The sequence below is a fragment of the Ambystoma mexicanum genome, chromosome 2q (assembly GCF_040938575.1).
Source record: "Ambystoma mexicanum isolate Mex_15411 chromosome 2q, UKY_AmexF1_1, whole genome shotgun sequence".
In the NCBI taxonomy this organism is placed as follows: Eukaryota; Metazoa; Chordata; class Amphibia; order Caudata; family Ambystomatidae; genus Ambystoma; species Ambystoma mexicanum.
The window spans coordinates 1,361,872,407-1,361,891,995 of record NC_090924.1 but is presented as its reverse complement, the minus strand read 5'-3'; the positions used below and the strand labels follow the sequence as shown (position 1 = coordinate 1,361,891,995).

General features: G+C 46.4%; 1 protein-coding gene across 1 annotated transcript in view; it reads right to left on the bottom strand.

The window, feature by feature from the left end:
- The window catches only part of ANO10 (anoctamin 10), a 1,555,753-nt gene extending 1,536,644 nt beyond the window's left edge, over nucleotides 1-19,109 (bottom strand). Inside the window, exon 1 of the mRNA XM_069648836.1 lies at nucleotides 19,000-19,109. The gene's annotated coding sequence lies outside the window, so the exon portion shown is untranslated. The remainder of the gene's footprint in view (nucleotides 1-18,999) is intronic.
- Between the last annotated feature and the right edge of the window lie 480 nt (nucleotides 19,110-19,589).

Below are 19,589 nucleotides of genomic sequence, written 5' to 3'. Positions count from 1 at the left end.
CTACTACTCACCCAGTAGTGACATTACATCCCAGTCATATGACTCTACACTGCTCCGCCGACCAGCTCATCCAGACCTTGCCAGCTCATCACACATGCTGCAGCAGCAGCCTCGCACGCCCACAGCAAGATCCCCATGCTGTTTTTGTCCACTCCATGCCTCAGCAGCCCACAGAAAAGATCATAAAGGGAGAGCTAAGGTAAGCCAGTGCCTATTTGCTTCACAGGCCCTTCTACTCTACCATTGACCAACAAATTCAAGTGATCTGCCATCCACAGCCCTCTTAGGACAACTGCTGGAATGTCCCACATGCTGTGTGCCTCCAGCAAAGGGCATCAAATTAAAGGGCAAGTAGTGTTTTGCCTTGTTTTGGCCTGATAGCCCGGGTCCATCTATCCCCTCCCTGCCCTTACATATTACTCACTCTTACTCTACCTCCTCAAAACACCATCATACACAGACTCCTGGACTCCAGCCAAATACAATATGATAGTCACTGATCAATCAGTGCTGGCTTGGCTTCATTTTGCTGTTGGTCAATACTTGCCTCATTCATTCTTAGTTTCCCATCACTCCCCAACACGAACCATGCTTACGCACCAATACCTCCCTGCTGTCGGTCACCCTCCTGGTACTACCATCACAATTCCTCCAGGACACCTTCTCCTATCCCTTCCTCCTACCTGCCAACTTCCCTACCATGCCCAATTGAACCATCTCCATCCAACCCATCAACCAAAATAAACAACCAGGTTACCTGTCCCACTCCAAACTAATCGATCCCCCTCAGAATCGCTCTGGCACTACATAGACATCATCCTCTTGCCCCCACTACAGTCATCATTGGACTTTAAAATTCCTAATTAATGTGTAATACAACACACTTCCTTTGACGTTCTTGACCGCCAAAATTCACTCCTCCCACTTATGATCAACAAGGTGGAACCCTCTCCCCCCCTCTCATCTGACTTCTTGCTATGTTCCTTCAGGTTTACTGAAGGGCGCCAAGGAGAAGATCAAGTGTAGTGGAGAGTAGCCGCTCTCCACTACACTTGACCTTCTCCTTGGCGCCCTTCCCAGAGAATCCCCCATCACTCTGATGGGTGACTTCAATCTGCCCAAAAGCTCTTCCCCTCACCAACTTGAATTTGAATCACTGTTTTCCAATTATTCCCTAATCTCTCCCTCTGCAACCTTCACACCCACAGCAACTCTCTTGACCTTGTCTTCATCCCTTCCATGACCTAGTATTCCTCTCTTCCTCCCTCACCCCCATCTATCCTCACTATTAACACCTCCCCACCTGATCATTCCCTTAACCACTTCCATGTCTCTGTCCCATGTCACTGTGATGGGATCAACAGACTAGCAAGGCCGGGCCTCACAAATGTCAGTGATCAATGACTGGCTACATGGAGACACCGCACTACCCTATGTCAGGGTGGATCTGGCATGGATGGGGGGTCCCGCCTATTCAAGTATTATATGGTGGGGGCAGAGACCGCACCTTGCCAGCAATGACTGGACATGTGATTGGGATCTGCGGATTAGGGCTTCGAGACATTGGGTGCATACCTGCCTAACCTCGGGGTTTTCCTCGGAGACTCCGGGTTTTTAGCCATTTCTACATGTCTCCGGGGAAGACCTTGGAGTCTCTGAGTTTTTGGGCCCTGTCAAATCCTCCATCAGATTGGCTACCGTCAGCAGTCTTTTGCAGCCAATCGGATGGAGGATTGGACGGGAACCGGAAACAGCGCGAATGCAGTATTACCACGTTTGTTTTGCTTAAGCTTTCATTCTTTTTGGCCAGTTTGCCGTATGTTTTAGTTGCCCTAAATTGAAGGGCGATTAAAACATAAGGCAAACGGGCCAAAAAGAATGAAAGCTGAAGCAAAAAAAATAAATAAATAACGGAATGCTGCTTTCAATCCGGTGTCATTGATGACACCGGATTGAAAGCAGTATTCCGTGTTTTTTCAGCTTCCATTCTTTTTGGCAAGTTTGCCAGGGCTCAAGTCGACGGTACATGCGGGTGGACAGAGTCCATCCACTTTTTTCAGAGGGTGGACTCGGTCCCCCAGATAAAATAAGAAACATTGAATGTCCTCTTTGAAATGATTAATTTGCCAACCTCAGGGATCGAACCGCAGCCATCAAGTTTGATATAGAGCGGTGGTGAGGTGAACACTAAACCACTGCACTATATAACCTCATGAAAAAATAACAACTAAGGTGAAATGTCTTATTTCTGTACTACAAGTCCCAGGAAAAACCTTTGTATAAAACATGCACACATGTTAACGTTTTCCAAAACACTATTTGAAGAAAATATCCTCTCTTGGTTTTATGTGTGTGTTGCTTTTATGGAAGGCGAATGCCATTCGTCCTATGCAATTTGGGTGGTTATGCATGTCCCTGGACATTCACATTTATTGCATTCCACTTTAAAGTGCAAATAGCAGATGTGTTTCTAATGACGGCTACAACAACCGAGTTTACCTTTTTGATACGTGGGTGGGGCGGTGTGCAAATGGGCGGAGTCATTTGTGACTGTGGGTGAGGCATACATCTCAGAGTTTTTGATTTATTTTCAAGTGTAGGCAGGTATGATTGGGTGTGGCTGGCGGGGTAGACTGACCCTGGCCCAACCCATGTGTGGGAACACGTTCTTGCCCAAAGTCAACAAAGTTGGAGTGTTTGGGACTTGGGCCCACCACGGCATTGTGAACCCTGGTGAGGTATCGATCGAGGGAGGTGGGATGGTTCTTTTTCCCGCTCTGCGGGCGACTAATGGGCTCCCGGCGACCGGATGCTTTCATCAAACCCAGATTACCCACGCATTGCAGATCTAGTTTGCAGACTTACACGCTGTGCCACCCTGCTCCCCTCTAGAAGCCAACATTGTTACACAACATATCACCAGCGAAGTACGTTGCTTATGTACCAATGCCTATCCTCCTTTTGCTCTCAAGGACTGGTTATACTCCAGGGTAAATGGGAGGTGGAAGTAGGGGCTATAGATCTGGAAGATTTGGCTGAGACCTTGATGTCCCCAAGATAAGTGGCAATCTCCTCCCGCCTTCGCTTAATCCAATTTAAGATCCTACATAGAGTATATCATTCCCGCACACTGCTCTTCAGATGTGGCTGGGCGACTAATCAGCAATGCGACGGGGCGGAGGGCTTTTTATTCCACATTGTATGGGAATTACTTCTGATACGCCACTTCTGGGCCAGGATCCTGAGTAAACTGATGGGGGTGGTTGGGGAGCCTGCGGCTGCAGAACCTAAACTTCTCCTGGGAATCTGGGGTACCCACTCTTCTAATCACTGGGACAAACTGCAAGTATCTACTGGTGCTATCCTGGCTAAAAGGTATATTGCAATGAAGTGGGGTGCGCCGGAAGCACCCAGATATCGCAAATGAGTCTCCGATATGGACGTCTGTGTGACTTATGAAAAAAGAATATATAATGCACAGGGGTGCCCGACCAAACTGCAGGACATATGGCACAGGTGGGAGGAGGATGGGTGACGAGAACTCTCTTGCGATTAATTAGGCGGACTACCCTCTTTCTAGTCATGTTCTCCCCCATTATGCCCCGCACCGCCTCACATTCTCGGTAGCTGGAATCTGGGAACGTATGTTATGTTATGTTATTTACTGTGCTGCAATGAACCTGTTTGTTGTATGCTCTAGAATCACAATTAAATGTGTTAATAAAATAAAACAGACCGGCAAGACCAAACTTTGTTAGTTCGGCAATCATTAGTAAGGGATGTGCACAATAGGATGGCCCAATCAATAAACAAAATGGGTTTCCATCAAGTAAATAGTGGGAACGGATGTGCTCTCCAAGGTCTGGGAAGTGTCTCAGGAGCTTAATGGCAGGAACTGGCTCTTGGGGAAAAATAACCTTCTCAAACCATACGTTCCTGTCATCCAGGACCCCATTTCCTCATAGTCCTTTGTTGCAGGTGTCCGAACCCCTAGCGTTGCAGGTTTTATTGGGTCACATACCCCTAAGTCTGTCTTATTCACAAGTGTGAGTGTTTTCCACAGCCTTCTTTTTAAGGTCGCCAGGCCGGTCTACGCCTAGCCTGCAGGTTTCATGTGGCCTCCTTAAGGAAGGTGAGGTACAGTCAGAGATTCTCTTCCAGAAGAGCGCCCAGCTCTCTATCTGGTGTTTTGGAGACTGAGTCTGAGAGTCTCAAGACCTGCCTATCTCATCCACAGGTATGTTCCCTGCCATGTGCTCACGCTCCTCCTGTCTCTAACACCTGTCTAGGGTCAACCGGGCCCACTAGAACCTTACTAGTCTGACTATTTCTTGGGTCCCTTGGTCCCACATGCTCCTGATATTCCAAAACCATTGTCTTATGCTCTGCGCCAAATTCCTGATGTTCTTTTATTTGCTCTTTGCTTTCTCCAACCACCTCTTGATATCCTCAAATTTTCTGCCTCTTGAAGTTCTCTGGTCGTCTTCTGGTTTTCTATAATCACCTCCTGGTGTTTTCCTAACTCATCCTTTCATCCAACCACATCTATCTCCCATTCTCATCTCCAAACTCCTCTCCAAACTCTCCTTACCACCTTCTGGAATGTTGTCCACCTCCTGGCTACCGCACCTGATAATCAGCAACCTTCTCTGGATGTTTACCCTCCTCCTCCTTCTGGTATACTCCAAACTCCTGATTCTCTTCACCAACCTCCCTTTGAAATGTACTGCCACTCTCCTCATTAAAACTTTCAACCACCTTTAACTATTCTCCATCATCTTTCTTCTCACTAATCTACTCCAAACGTTCACCTCTGTATATGTCATGATGCCTACCCCCGGGCACCCGGATAGAGTCCATCAGCCCCGGGAGCAGGCATCCAGATACTTGTTAAAACCCCAGCAGCCCCGGCTGGGGGCTGTTTGGGTTCAGTCCGGGCGCCTTAGGCGCCAGGCTCATCTTAGAAACCAGTCCTGGCGCCATAGGCACCATTTTCATAGACATTACTTACCTCATGCAGACCATTCTGCAAATTAATCCAAGCCAACGTGAGGCCTGGATGGAACTATTTTGTTTCAGGGACAATTTTTTACTCTGGTGTGGTTCTGGGGAACTTCTTACCTGGAACTACTTTAGAGGCAATTTAAACCACGCCCGAACAGCAGCACACGCTTCGCGTTATTCTGCATCCTGGAGCGTAACGCTCACCGTGCCTGCAAGTCAGCAGTCTTCTGCCACGCACGCCTCGAATCTGGAGCTCCTAGAAAAAGGGGAAAAGGGAAGAAAAGGTTAGATCACGGACATTATTTTAATTCCTTACCTGATTCCGGATCCAGCACGTCTCCGAGCCTGGAAAGTACATTATTCCAGCCCGCGTTGCATCGCCAGCAGCAGCGCCAGTTATACTCACCAGTCCACAGCATCTTTCGACTCGGCGCTGCCTACATCATTTTCTTCGTCAAACTCCAGCACCTGGGGGAAAACAAAAGAAACAACAAGGTGAGCCAAGAGAGCCGACAAATACAATCTCTTACCACCATAGGCTTACCTGATTTACCACCGGAGGCATTACCCTTTAATATGCCTCATCTTCATATGCCGCACCTATAAAGGAGGAGAAAACAACAAGTTAAACTCATGCAACTTTTACCGGACAGTGTTAGGTAATACACTCTTACCTGGACGCCATCAGCTGCCTACAGGCAACATTCTTTTGAACCAGCTGCAATTCAACAAGGGAATGGAACAAGAGTGAACATCGGACATATTGAACTCTTTGAACTTTATAAACCCCGGACTCAATATTCCTCCGGAACTCCTCTAGTACCTTAAAACCAGTGAAGTAACTGGTATCTACGCGCCTCTGCATGCCATGCAGGATGGAGAGCTCATCATTTAAAAACATAAGCTGAGGTTACTAAAAGGGGATATCGGAGGTGACAAGTAGGGAGAACGAGAACAGTGGGAAAGGGCCATCACTAAAATCCACGGGTGGCTAAATCCCTTTCTCCACTTGCAGCAGAATACTTCTACGGATCAAGCAGACGAGATTAGGCGGGCCAGTCCAGACAGTCATCTCGGCACTACGCATCACGTTGGTGGAGACCGCCAAGAAACTAATGCCCTCAGGAGAGAACTGATTGTGTCAAAGGAGTGCACTGATGATCTTGCTAGACAATTGCTGCAAAACCAAGCTTCATCGAGCAATCCTGTGCAAGTGGTTCTACCAGGGAGCATTCCTTTAGCTCCACCCGAATGTTTTGCTGAGGACCCGAAAAAGTTTGCCGTGTTTATGAACCAATGCCGCTTGCAGTTTTTATGCAGACCTGCAGCTTTTCCAAACGACCAAGCCAAAGTAGCCTTTATACTATCATACCTTAGTGGCAGCGCAGCGGATTGGTCAATTCCACTAGTCAACCAGGATGACCCTCTTCTTCGGGATTTTCTGGGTTTTCAATTGAGCATGGAAAGACTATTCGCCAGACATTCACAGGGACAGGCCCTGGATAACGAACTTTTATCCTTACGATAAGGTAACCAGGATCTACTAACCTATATCGCAACCTTCAATAGGTTGGTGGTGGAAACCGGATGGCCAGAGGTAAAATGAATTACATTATTTCATCATGGACTTCGGGGTGAACTCAAAGATGTTTTGGCCCAAGTTGTGAACCCACCTCAGGATTGCGCAGAATATATAGACTTAGTGGTCCAGTTAGACCACCGACTTCAGAATAGAAAAGGCTGATCGAGCTAAGTTCGAGAATCGAGTATTGGTTAAACCCAATGTTACCCCCAAAGGAACAGATGCATAAGAACCGATGCAGATCGGGGGGGTTAAGGGACCCTTAACTCAAAAGGAGAGAGAAAGGAGACGGCAGATGCAATTGTGTCTGTACTGTGGGGCCTCAGAACATTTTCTACGGGATTGCCCTGTAAAACCATCCAAGAAAGTAGTCGGAGTTGCTGATAGAAATCAAACAGAGCCTGATTCGGGGGACGACCACGCCCGACAAGCATAGAGGTCCGCTTGCCGAGCTTAAAGAAGGATACTCAGACCTCCCACCTAATCATACCAACTGTCCTTATTGATCCAAGGCAGCACTCACGTATGCACGCAGTAAGGGCATGCATTGATAGCGGGGCCGTAGGAAACTATATGGACCACGAATTGGCTTCTAGGATGAATCTACCTCTCGGCAAAAAGACCACTTCAGACGTCATCACCACAGTCGATGGAACTGAAATTGCCTCTGGGCCTGTAACTCATTCCACCGCAGAGATGACACTGTTGGGTCAGGATGGGCATCGAGAGACTATTGTGTTTGATTTAATCAAAGCCCCGCAGTTCCAAATAATACTGGGGATACCTTGGTTGGAAACACATAATCCTTGTATTGATTGGCGAGAGAAGAGAATAACCTTCCCGGATTGTGCACACACCTATTACCCGGAAAAAACCTTGAACAAAGGCCTGGCCACAGTCGCTAATCCAGTCGTGCAGTTACCTCAGGAATATCAAGAATTCCAGGATGTTTTCCAAAAAGAACAGGCAAACACCTTACCACCTCACAGATCATACAATTGTCAAATCGACCTAATACCCGGTGCACAACCTCCATGTAGTTGGATCTACGCCCTTACAGAACCCGAAAACCTTCACCTACGACAATACTTGGACCAATACCTTGCTAATGGCTTCATTCGTCCATCCAAGTCCCCTGCATCCTCAGCTTTGTTCTTCGTGTCTAAAAAGGAAGGTGACCTCAGAATGTGCATAGACTACCACGCATTAAATCAGATCACGGTGAAGAACCGATACCCATTGCCTCTGATCCCCGAATTACTAGACCAAGTAAAGGACGCTTGCATCTACACTAAATTAGATCTCCAAGGGGCATATCATCTGGTACGTGTAAAGAAAGGCGACGAATGGAAGACTGCCTTTCATACCAAGTACGGATTATTCGAATATCAGGTGAGGCCCTTCGGGTTGTGCAATGCACGAGCAGCCTTCCAGTATTTTATGAACGATGTCCTTCGTGAACTCATTGACGTCTGTGTTGTCGTATACATAGACGATATTCTAGGTTACTCCTCCTCAGAATCAGACCATGTTAAGCACGTTCGTGCAGTCCTCGAGAAACTACGCCAGCACAAGTTATATGCAAAAATGGAAAAATGCGTTTTTCATGCTACCGAAGTTGAATTCCTTGGATTTATCCTGACTCCAAAAGGAGTCCAAATGGACTCTCGAAAGGTGGATGCAATTCTCAAGTGGCCATCACCCAGTTCAGTTAAAGAGGTACAAAGCATGCTTGGATTTGCTAATTTCTACCACAGATTTATTCCTGACTTCTCACATGTTGTACACCCCATCACAGCACTTTTGCAAAAATACAAACGCTTCTTGTGGACCGAACAGGCTGAAAAGGCCTTCCAAGAGCTGAAATTGAAATTCACATCGGCACCTGTCTTAAAGCATCCATGCCCCGAGCTCCCATACATATTTGAAACCGATGCATCCAGTTTAGCCATGGGGGCCGTCCTGTCCCAAAAGGATCCTGAAACCGGTCAACTTCATCCAGTAGCCTTTTGGTCCAGAAAGTTCTCGGCCCCCGAGTTAAACTATGCGGTTACCGATAAAGAGTTGTTAGCCATCAAATCCGCCTTCAAGGCTTGGCGGCATTATCTTCTCGGTGCCAGGCACACAATTACTGTAATCACCGATCACAGGAACTTGCAGTATTTAAAGACAGCCAAGGCACAATCATTGCGTCAACTTCGATGGGCATTATTCCTTGCCGAATTCGATTTCGTGATCACTTATCAACCAGGTTGTAAGAATGGTAAGGCAGATGCCTTATCCCGAATAGGGATGAGAGAAGCATATTCGAACCCAGAACCGGTGCCTATAATTCCAGAAAAAAGAATTCTTGGCATAACTACTCTACAGACTTTAGAAGATATTCATTTAAAAATCCACCAACTTTTCGATTCAGCAGCCCTGCAGGACTGGGTGAAAAAGGGCCAAGATTATTCAGTCATCAATGACTTACCTTACTATCAAGGGCGTCTATTTCTACCACACAAGGAACTACAAGAACTAGTCATCTCCAATTACCATGATGCTCTGATGGAAGGGCACCCAGGTATTGCAAAGACTGAAGCTAAAATTAAAAGACAATTCTGGTGGCCCACCTGGCGGAAAGACGTAAAGTCATTTGTACTGTCTTGTGGCATCTGCGCCCAAAACAAAAGTCAGAAGAAAAAAACAGCTGGTCTTTTACAACCTTTAGATATTCCACCCACACCATGGTACACTTTGTCTTTAGACTTTATTACAGATTTACCGCCATGTAATGGATTCAACACCATTCTAGTTATTGTGGATCTTTTTTCCAAGATGGCCCACTTTATTCCTTTGAAAGGATTACCTTCCGCTTCAATTTTGGCCAAGGAATTTCTCGAAAACATTGTTCGAATACATGGATTGCCTTCCGTATTAATTTCTGACCGAGGTAGTCAGTTCAATTCGCAATTTTGGAAGAAATGTTGTCAATTGGCGCAAATCGACGTAAGGTTATCAACCAGTCACCATCCCCAAACCTATGGTCAGACGGAGAGGACCAACCAGACTCTTGAACAATACCTACGTTGTATGCTTCATCAAACCGAAGGTAATTGGAAGGATACTTTATGGATTTCTGAATACGCATACAATAACTCTGTACATTCAGGAACCGGACAAAGCCCCTTTTATACCATATATGGACATCATCCTCGAACCTCAGAACTCAATTCACCCCAGCACTTAGAAATGCCGGCAGTGACCCATCTGCACTCTCCTATTACACAAGCCTTTAAGGAGGCAACAGAACATTTGAAACAGGCAAAAGAAAAATACAAGAAAAATGCTGATCAACATAGAAGTGAGACTCCACCATATCAGATTGGAGATCAAGTTTGGCTGGCTACAAGACACATACCTCTGAAAGGAACTCGGACTTTTAATCCTAGATTTTTGGGACCTTACACCATTAAGGCCATTATCAACCCGGTGGCCGTCAAATTAGAATTACCCTCTAATATGCAAATTCATCCTGTCTTTCATGTCTCACTTCTAAAACAAGTTCAACCCGGGACAAGATTAACCAAACCACCTGACCCCATCTTGATAGATGGAGAACCAGAATTCGAGGTAAAAAACATCCTGGACTCTAAAAGGGTTAAATCAAGACTTTTTTATTTAATCGACTGGAAAGGTTACGGACCACAAGAAAGGTCATGGGAACCTAGTGACCACGTTCATGCTCCTCGGTTGGAACTTCCCAGACAAGCCAGGACCAAGGGGAAGAACAACTTTAGGAGGGGTCTTTGGGGGGAGTGCTGGCATGATGCCTACCCCCGGGCATCTGGATCGAGTCCATCAGCCCCGGGAGCAGGCATCCAGATACTTGTTAAAACCCCAGCAGCCCCGGCTGGGGGCTGTTTGGGTTCAGTCCGGGCGCCTTAGGCGCCAGGCTCATCTTAGAAACCAGTTCTGGTGCCATATGCTCCAGGCTCATAGACATTACTTACCTCATGCAGACCATGCTGCAAATGAATCCAAGCCAACGTGAGGCCTTGATGGGACTATTTTGTTACAGGGACTATTTTTTACTCGGGTGTGGTTCTGGGGAACTTCTTACCTGGAACTACTTTAGAGGCTATTTAAACCACGCCCGAACAGCAGCACACGCTTCGCGTTATTCTGCATCCTGCAGTGTAACGCTCACCGTGGCTGCAAGTCAGCATCCAGTCTTCTGCCATGCCCGCCTCGAATCCGGAGCTCCTAGAAAAAGGGAAAAAAGGAAGAAAAGGTTCGATCACAGACATTATTTAAATTCCTTACCTGATTCCGGATCCAGCACGTCTCCGAGCCTGGAAAGGACATTATTCCAGCACGCATCGCATCGCCAGCAGCAGGGCCGCGTTATACTCACCAGTCCACAGCATCTTTCGACTCGGCGCTGCCTCCATCATTTTCTTCGTCGAACTCCAGCACCTGGGGGAAAACAAAAGAAACAACAAGGTGAGCCAAGAGAGCTGACAAATACAATCTCTTACCACCATAGGCTTACCTGATTTACCACCGGAGGCATTACCCTTTAATACGCCTCATCTTCATATGCCGCACCTATAAAGGGAGCGAAAACAACAAGTTAAACTCATGCAACTTTTACTGGATAGTGTTGGGTAATGCAGACTCGTACCTGAACGCCATCAGCTGCCTCCAGGCAACATTCTTTTGAACCAGCTGCAATTCAACAAGGGAATGGAACAAGAGTGAACATCGGACATATTGAACTCTTTGAACTTTATAAACCCCGGAGTCAATATTCCTCCGGAACTCCTCCAGTACCTTCAAACCAGTGAAGTAACTGGTATCTACGCGCCCCTGCATGCCATGCAGGATGGAGAGCTCATCATTTAAAAACATAAGGTGAGGTTACTAAAAGGGGATATCGGAGGTGACAAGTGGGGAGAACGAGAACAGTGGGAGGGGGCCATCACTAAAATCCACGGGTGGCTAAATCCCTTTCTCCACTTGCAGGAAAATACTTCTACGGATCAAGCAGACGAGATTAGGCGGGCCAGTCCAGACAGTCATCTCGGCACTACGCATCACGTTGGTGGAGACCGCAGCTGTCCGGGTCCGATCGACGCCCCTGTGGGAACCAGGTGAGCGTAACAGTATACTCTTCTCCAGGCTCCTTCTTAAACCTTCTCTAACCTCTTCCTGGCTGTCACCAACGTCCTCCTTAAAATCACTAACCTCCTCTTTATTCTCTTGGACCACCTCCTGATTGTCAGCAACCTCTTGCTATCACCAACCTCGTGTTTACACTCAGTGGCGCCCCCAGACATTTTTCATAGGGGTGGTCGGATAAGCCCACAGGAAATCTTGGGGTGGCACACAGGGTGCCAGACAGGGGCAGATCCAGTCTCAACATTTTGGCAGGGCTGGATGGCAGATTTGAAAACTGTTAGTGAGACGGGACATTAAACCTATTGCGCTACTGAACCCCCCTCGACCTAGCACCCCCTCCCCAGGCCCATGAGGCTGTGTAGATATCATGCCTTCCTTTGGCCCATTAGATCCATCTTTCACCCCAACTCACCAGAGGCGTAGCCATTATTCTCTAACAAGTGCGGTCTAGAGCTAATGTAGTAGGGCCCACACTAAGAAAAGCCAGCAGAAGGAAGGTCTCTTGTTCTGCCCCCAGCCAAATGCACAGGATTGACAGAGAGTAGTGAGGGAGGGCGAACCAATCACAGGGGTTGCCCCTTGAGAAAAGTTTTTAAATAATGGGTTAAAATAGTGCATTTTGCAGTTCACTTTGTGATACATTAGGTAAAAAGCCACACAATTTACAATCGGTTGTGCAGGTTAAGACATAAAAAGTCCATTAGATGCCAAGCCGCCAAGAATGCACAGGAGCATTTCAAACACAGTTTCATAATGCCTTTGCCCACTATAGGCCAGTACTCTGCAAGTGTAAAAAAGCATTTTCATATTGATTGTGCTCACACATGTCCATCCTGGTGCACCTATATGCCACTATTCCCACATAGGAAAATATTCCTGTTTGCTTTGTCGATAATGTCACTAACAATACTATAACAAAGCATTTTTATGCTGGCTCCCCCAATACATGCCAGTATCCCTATGTAAGAACATGCTCCTGTTGGCCTTGCCTTAATGCCAGTGAAAAAAAGCCATGCCACAGTTATCCTGTCTGGCTACACAAATCCCCCACTCTACATATAAGAACACTAATCATTTTGTATTTGCTCTCTAACGTCAGTATAAAATGTAATTCCAGAGTAAAAAAAAAACATAGCCTTGAAGGCAGCATGAATACCCCCACCCCAATGTAAGAATACTTACGTTGCCTTTGGCCTTAACACCAGTAATAAACTGCAATGCCACAGAAAGAAAACATGCTCTTGCTGGCTAGCCGGTAAGATAGCTCAGCGGGTTGGGCATATGCTTTTGTAATCCGGGTGTGATTTGCAGGTTCAATTCCTGGCAAGGTATACTCTGCCTTTCATACTTCAAAGTGACCACCGTGATCTCTACCCTCCTCTACGACTTCTTACTATTATTTTGCTTTTGCACCTTGTTACCTCTCTCTTACTCTGTACTGTACTGTTTTCCCTGCTTAACAAGTTGTACCACTGCCGTGATAGTTACGGGTTTGGGCGCTGTCAATAAATGCAATAAATTAATAAAGCTCATTTTAATGACTGCAATCTTTGGCTGGGTGATACATTTGATGTAAACATGTGCTTTGGCGAAAGCGCTATATAAATAGCATATCAAACACAAATCCCCCAATAGAAGGACACTTATGTTGCACACATCATGTTATATTCCCCCATGTAATGATATGTATGTTGCCTTTGACCTTAAACACCAGTAAAATAAAGACCTAAGTCAACATAAGGAAACATGAGCTCCCCATGTAAGAACACTCATCATGTTGCCTTTGACCTTAATGCGAGTACAACATTCCATGCCACGGTAAGACCCAGCCAGGCCAGCCCCACTGTAGTAATCTCCCCCACACCACCCGCACTCTAACCCCACCATCACATAAAACACTCAAGTTGGCTTTCCTTTACCAAAAAACGGCAGTAAAACATGCTATACTCTTGTCAAAAAATCGTCATTCTCCAATGCCCCTCCCCAGATTCACAGAGATATGGAGACATTCAGACGCATGCACCCACACAGCTGGTCTGTCATTCACATGAGCACCCAGAACATTTAGACTGTGCGCTCATTAACACGCGCAGTCACACCATTCACACAGTCACACTGCATTCATTCATAGGTGTGCACTTGTGACGCCGCCTAGCATACAAACATACAACCATTTACAACTATTTACGCACTCCCTCGCATGCATGCATACATACATACAATAACTGCATGCACACAAATATACTTTTTTTTTGTTAATGGTAATTATTGAAAGCATAGGCCATGTAAAAGCTGAGCCAGCAGTTAAGCCTTTAGGTGCAACATGGGGGTGGAAGGAGTCCTACTGATGGGCTGGCACGCTTTTGGCCTCTACCCTTCACTTCAATGCATCTTTTCTCACCTCGCAGAGCAGTGTATTTGTTTAAGTAAATACACCGATCTCCGAGGTGAGAAATGAGACAGGTTCTTGCCGACTGGGCCCGGGCTGGGCATTACAGCAGTGATGCCTGCTGCTAGTGATAGCGCCAGAACTGGCAGATCCTATTCTAAGCTTCTAAATGTGATTTGAAAACTGTACGGCTGCAGTGTAGTGTTTGTTTATGACATCAGAACTGGTTGATGGCAAGGCTCTCCTCGAATCTTGATATCACATATAATCCTTAAAATGTGAACACTCACGGACAAATGGGAGAAGCTTGTAGCCCCCATGGGTCCTTTATGTAGTGTGGCTCCGAATTTCACCCGCCCTGTATTCTAAGGGCCTAATTCACAGAAGCGTTTTATAATAGGAAAACCCCATTGGAAAATGCTCTGTGAAGCATATAATAACCCAGCTCAGGTACTCATTTTATGAACATTGGAGCATGCTTGGCTGGCCCTGTTGGGATTTAAACCAATGGCTGCAGGTTGCAATCGGATCTCAGAGGCGAGTTGCCTGAACATGTTTAGGGGAGCCATAGGGGACCTCTTGCTCCCCTCCTCTGGAGTTTCTGAGCAATGTTTTTAAAAGCAAAATGTGCATGTGTCAAGAGGAAGCCCTCAAAAGATTTTCTGTTAATATACAAATCTACGGTGTACATCATATACACGTGTCATTTTTCCGTGACCACTGTTGTAAAATAGTCAATTGACTTTGTTCATGCAACATATTAATATAGACTTGTAGCCATACAGGCTCCTTTAATATATCTATATATTGCTCTACAAAAATCCACTCACTCCTCGGCTACTGCTACTCCTAGAGAATATGCTGGGAGTGGCATAGGGGATAACGCACGCCCGCTGTGCATTATATAGGCAGTGTAAGTGGCGGAGGTATGAAAATCCAGGCTGCTGGATACGTGTGGGCATTATTCTTTATAAAGCCAAACTACACATTGCTATTCCTTTGAAGCAGTCAGTGGTAGCATTGAAGTAAGGGACATGGAGAAGCTCATTACACTATACCTGCAGGTAGTAGGGCAGTTTGTATAGTTTTCTATCCAGCCACAAAACCCCGCTAATCACTGCTATGAAGCCTTTGCTTCTCTGCAAACTTCCCCAATGTTACTGTTTAGCACAGCTCATCTACAATTGCACTAATACATACCATGTCCCGACAGCTGTTTAGGGTTATGTAAAAAAACATCCTGATTTGAAAACCAGTTTGTAATCTTGCTCGGAGAGAGTATTCATGAAAAATCCAGTGCCCTGTGCACTGCCGGCACCTGGATGGAACACAACCTGAGCCAGCGCGAGCCAAAGCAGAAATGTGCGCGCTCAGGCTGTGTTTATTTCCGGGTCGGTCCACTGGCACTCCATTGATGCGCGATCATCAATGGGGGGTAGTGCCATTGTGGCTCTCTGACCCTCCAGTCCATTGCGGGCAGGGCCCGCAGCAAGAAAAAAACGCACAAAAAAATACTTTTTTTTTCGCACTGAACTGGCAATATTATTAGTGTCCATGCACAGTTCAGTGCGAAAAAAAAAGATGTCTTTTTTTATGCTTTTTCGCAGGGTGGCCGATGGGGTGGGGGCAGCATTTTTGGCCTCCCTTGGCCACCCCTTGGAGGCGCCCTTGTTTGCACTCTCAACCATGCCCTTCTCCTGTCTGGTCTCTCACCTCCTCTTCTACTCTACTCTACCTTCTCCCGCTATCCTTCTCTGTGTACTCTCACTGCTCACCAAGCTACTCTGAACCGTCCTCTTCAGCTCTCCAAATTCCCACTCTGCCAGACTGAGCTTCTGGGCTTTTCTAAGGCTTTGCCCATGCCCGTTAGCCTCTCTCAGATGTGTGAGCTGTGCTGGGGATTGCCTCTTAGGCACTGCCCCTGGGGTTGCATACAGCCCTGATGTGGCACTTGGGATTGGCTTTACCTTTCCCTTGTACACCCTCTCTCTGCCTGCCACACCCTGGCCTTGCCTTTCAGCCTGTCCCTGGTGAAAGGGGACTCAGGTGTGCAACTTCAGACAGCTGGTGTATATATCTGCTGGTGGGCTCACTGTTGGGGATGGCTCCCAGTTCTTTTAAAGAAAGCTGGAGGTTGTCAGCTGTCCAGTGCACTAGCTAAGTGGCCCGTGTTGGTTCACAAAACCGCTGGACTGCCCGAGAGCGTGACTACCTTTTAGTTGGATTTATTTAGAATGTCAGAATAAGGGTAACTTAGTTTGTTGGACTAATTCTCATGTCAACCACAAGGTGGCAATAACAAATCACATTTCTGTTGTTTTTGGCTAATGTCGACCAGTTTACGCTGGTGATCAGTTTCTGTCGAGCTGTGGGAATGTTAACCGTCATTTGTCATCATTAGACATCAATACCAGGGGGGCGCCACGATGCTGAGTAGGATCTTGCAGTCCATGGTATGTAATGCTCTGATTATTTACTGGTAATCATCATTACTCCTAGTCCCACTCTTCTTCGTCACTAGGCGTGGAGGTAATGCCCTTTAGTGGTCAAGGAGGGTCCTCAGGCAAAGAGCCTTTCCGTCTCCACCAGTACAGTTGCTGTTTCAGTGCTGCAGCCATGGCTAAATTAAGGAGAAGCCAGCAATGGCCCAGGAAATCTGCCTTGGAACTGGGTCGCTACAGCAGCCGCAGGGCTTCTGGGTAGCAGTGCTGGTGGGAAGCTTTGAATTCATGGCTGCTTTCAGTAAGAGAGTGCTGGTTATCTTAGTGCAAATAATGCACGTTTTTTCCACTGTTTTTCTGCATCTTGTCGGAGAATTTCAGGCAGCATGGCGGGCGGTGTTTTAAGTGTTTTTTTGCTTTGCTAGTTAGTAGGCTACAGCTTCTATGAAGGAATCCCGAATTCCTCTTTTTATCAACAGTTTTTTTTTCAAATGTTGTGGCAATTTGTGTAACACCCCTCTTTCCTTTTCGCACTTTCGTAAACCCCTGTGCGGCTACACACTATCCCACTTTCAACACTTATCCACAACGCCATTGCTGGGTGAGGGATAGGGGCACTGCTAAAAAACCCACATTTATTTCAGAAAAAGGGAGCTCTGCACATTTTCTGCTCATTCTTTTATCCTGAACACGCAGGGCTGCCATGAAAAACCACGATGCAGTGGTTCAAACAGGGTTGCAACATTCTGTGAATCACGTATTGGGAAGGGCAGTATAGTGAGCTATTGCTGCCCTACAGTTCCGAAAGAGGCAGTGCTGTTGATTTCTGTTTTAGTGATTTCTGCTTCCATCAACATGTGTGTTTCTGCACATCACATCACTGTGGTGTTGTAACTATCCCAGGTATCTAGCGGCCTGGATGATGTGTGACATGTGTAAATTGGCTACATGTTGTTGATTGACGGCCCCCAGACAAAATCTGTATGTTTCACACACTACATTTAAAAAGCTTAATGTAAGTGACAATTGAAACATACTGGGGCCGGCTGACAAAAGCACATCTTTCTTTCAAAAGAACCTACACTCACTGTAGGCACATACACCAAGATACAGACAGGAGCAAATGAGGGGATTCGGGGGCGGGGGGGGGGGGGGCAGTCTCAGATTTGCACCTGCTCCCTTATTCCTGGTTCAGCGCGGGTAGTATAGCTCAGTGGCAACGCGCACGTCTTGGAAGCTAGACGATGCAGAGCAACACAGGTTCGAATCGCAAATGCCGCAGAGCAACACAGGTTCGAATTCCAGACGACGCAGAGCAACACAGATTCGAATCCAGAGCAACACAGGGTCGAATTCCAGACCACCAGAGCAACACAGATTCGAATCCAGAGCAACACAGGGTCGGATTCCAGACGACGCAGAGCAACACAGGGTCGAATTCCAGACGACGCAGAGCAACAGAGATTCGAATCCAGAGAAACACAGGGTCGAATTCCAGACGACGCAGAGCAACAGAGATTCGAATTCAGAGAACACGTAGAGCAACAAAGATTCAAATCCAAAGCAACACAGGGTCGAATTACAGACGACCCAGAGCAACACAGATTCGAATCCCTGATGACAGACAGCAACACATTCGAATCCCAGATGACGCAGAGCAACACAGATTCGAATCACGGGTCTGCGCTCAGAAACCTCTTCGGTATTAAGCGCGTTACAACTAAACAATTATAATTATACAAAGGCTAAAACTGGAGGAAATCCGGAGATGCCTGAGCCTATTGTCCTCCTCACCTTATTTATTAAACGTACCCACCCTCCACATATATTTGTGGCAGAATGCGGGCATAAAAATGCGATGGATTTGGCTGCAACCCAATCTACAGCGATGAAACCTCTGTTTATCACCAGTGACAAAGTCACTTAATCTTAGGAGGGATTGGCAAGGAGGGATCCACAGGCTGGCCGGCCCCATCTTGCCCACCCCTTGAGGATTCTTGAGAATCTTTCTGTGCTTGCTGTGCCCAGAGTCAGTACACCAGGGAGGAGCAGCATCCTCTGGCGCAACAGTGGAACCAGGAGACCGACTACAGCAGGGTGCAGCAAGCAAGATGTATTAACACATCTGAATACACCGGCAATCTCTGTCCCTCCCCCAAAAAGTAAAGGTTATATCTCTTCTCATGACCGCTGGGAGGTGCCTCGTCCAGCCAACTTCTGTTGTAGCTTCTTTCGCTCTATAATTGTGTTAGCTAGCGGGGGCAAGGTTTCCATATCTACCATCAAGGAGCAACTTCACGGGCGTGTCTTTATCATAAGTCACTGCAACAGCAGGGAGGGTGCACCTTGTAGATATTAGTAAACTCGTTATAACTTCTAAACTACAAACTTCAATTTTCCAAAGTCTTAATTTTCACCTGTCTCTTGCGCTCTACAATGTTTCCATTCTGGGCTCTCAGCTGGTGGTCTTCTTCAGGACACTCTTATCCACGATTCCGCCCAGTATGCTGTTCTTCTTTGTCTCTGAAACCTTGCAGCCCGGGACCTTATGATTTCTCAGCAAAAACACTCACTAGCTTTTTACGAGCTTCCTCAGAGTTGCATATTCTTATTACATAATATCCTAACAGGAAGATGGCTGCTCCGGTAGCTGTGATGAGCCTGCGACACGGAGATCTAGTGTGGGGGACGCTGGGGAAATACCCTCCTTGGCCTGAAAATCTCACAATAATGTTTTAATGCTCCCTCCTGAGGAACCAAATGAATTAATTTGGAGAGGGTTTGCCTAAATTTAATGTGATTAACTGAAGTACTTAAGGACATAATAGATCCAGATTTTGACATGCAACATCATCTAACTCAATGTGTACTGCAAACAAGAGACTTTTTTCTTACTTTGATGTGAATTAACATCTTATACAGCTATCTTGAATTAAATTAAAGGACAATATTTCTATCAAAACTCGTCAAGCTCACGTCTTTTAGTTGAATCTAAACTAACAAACTA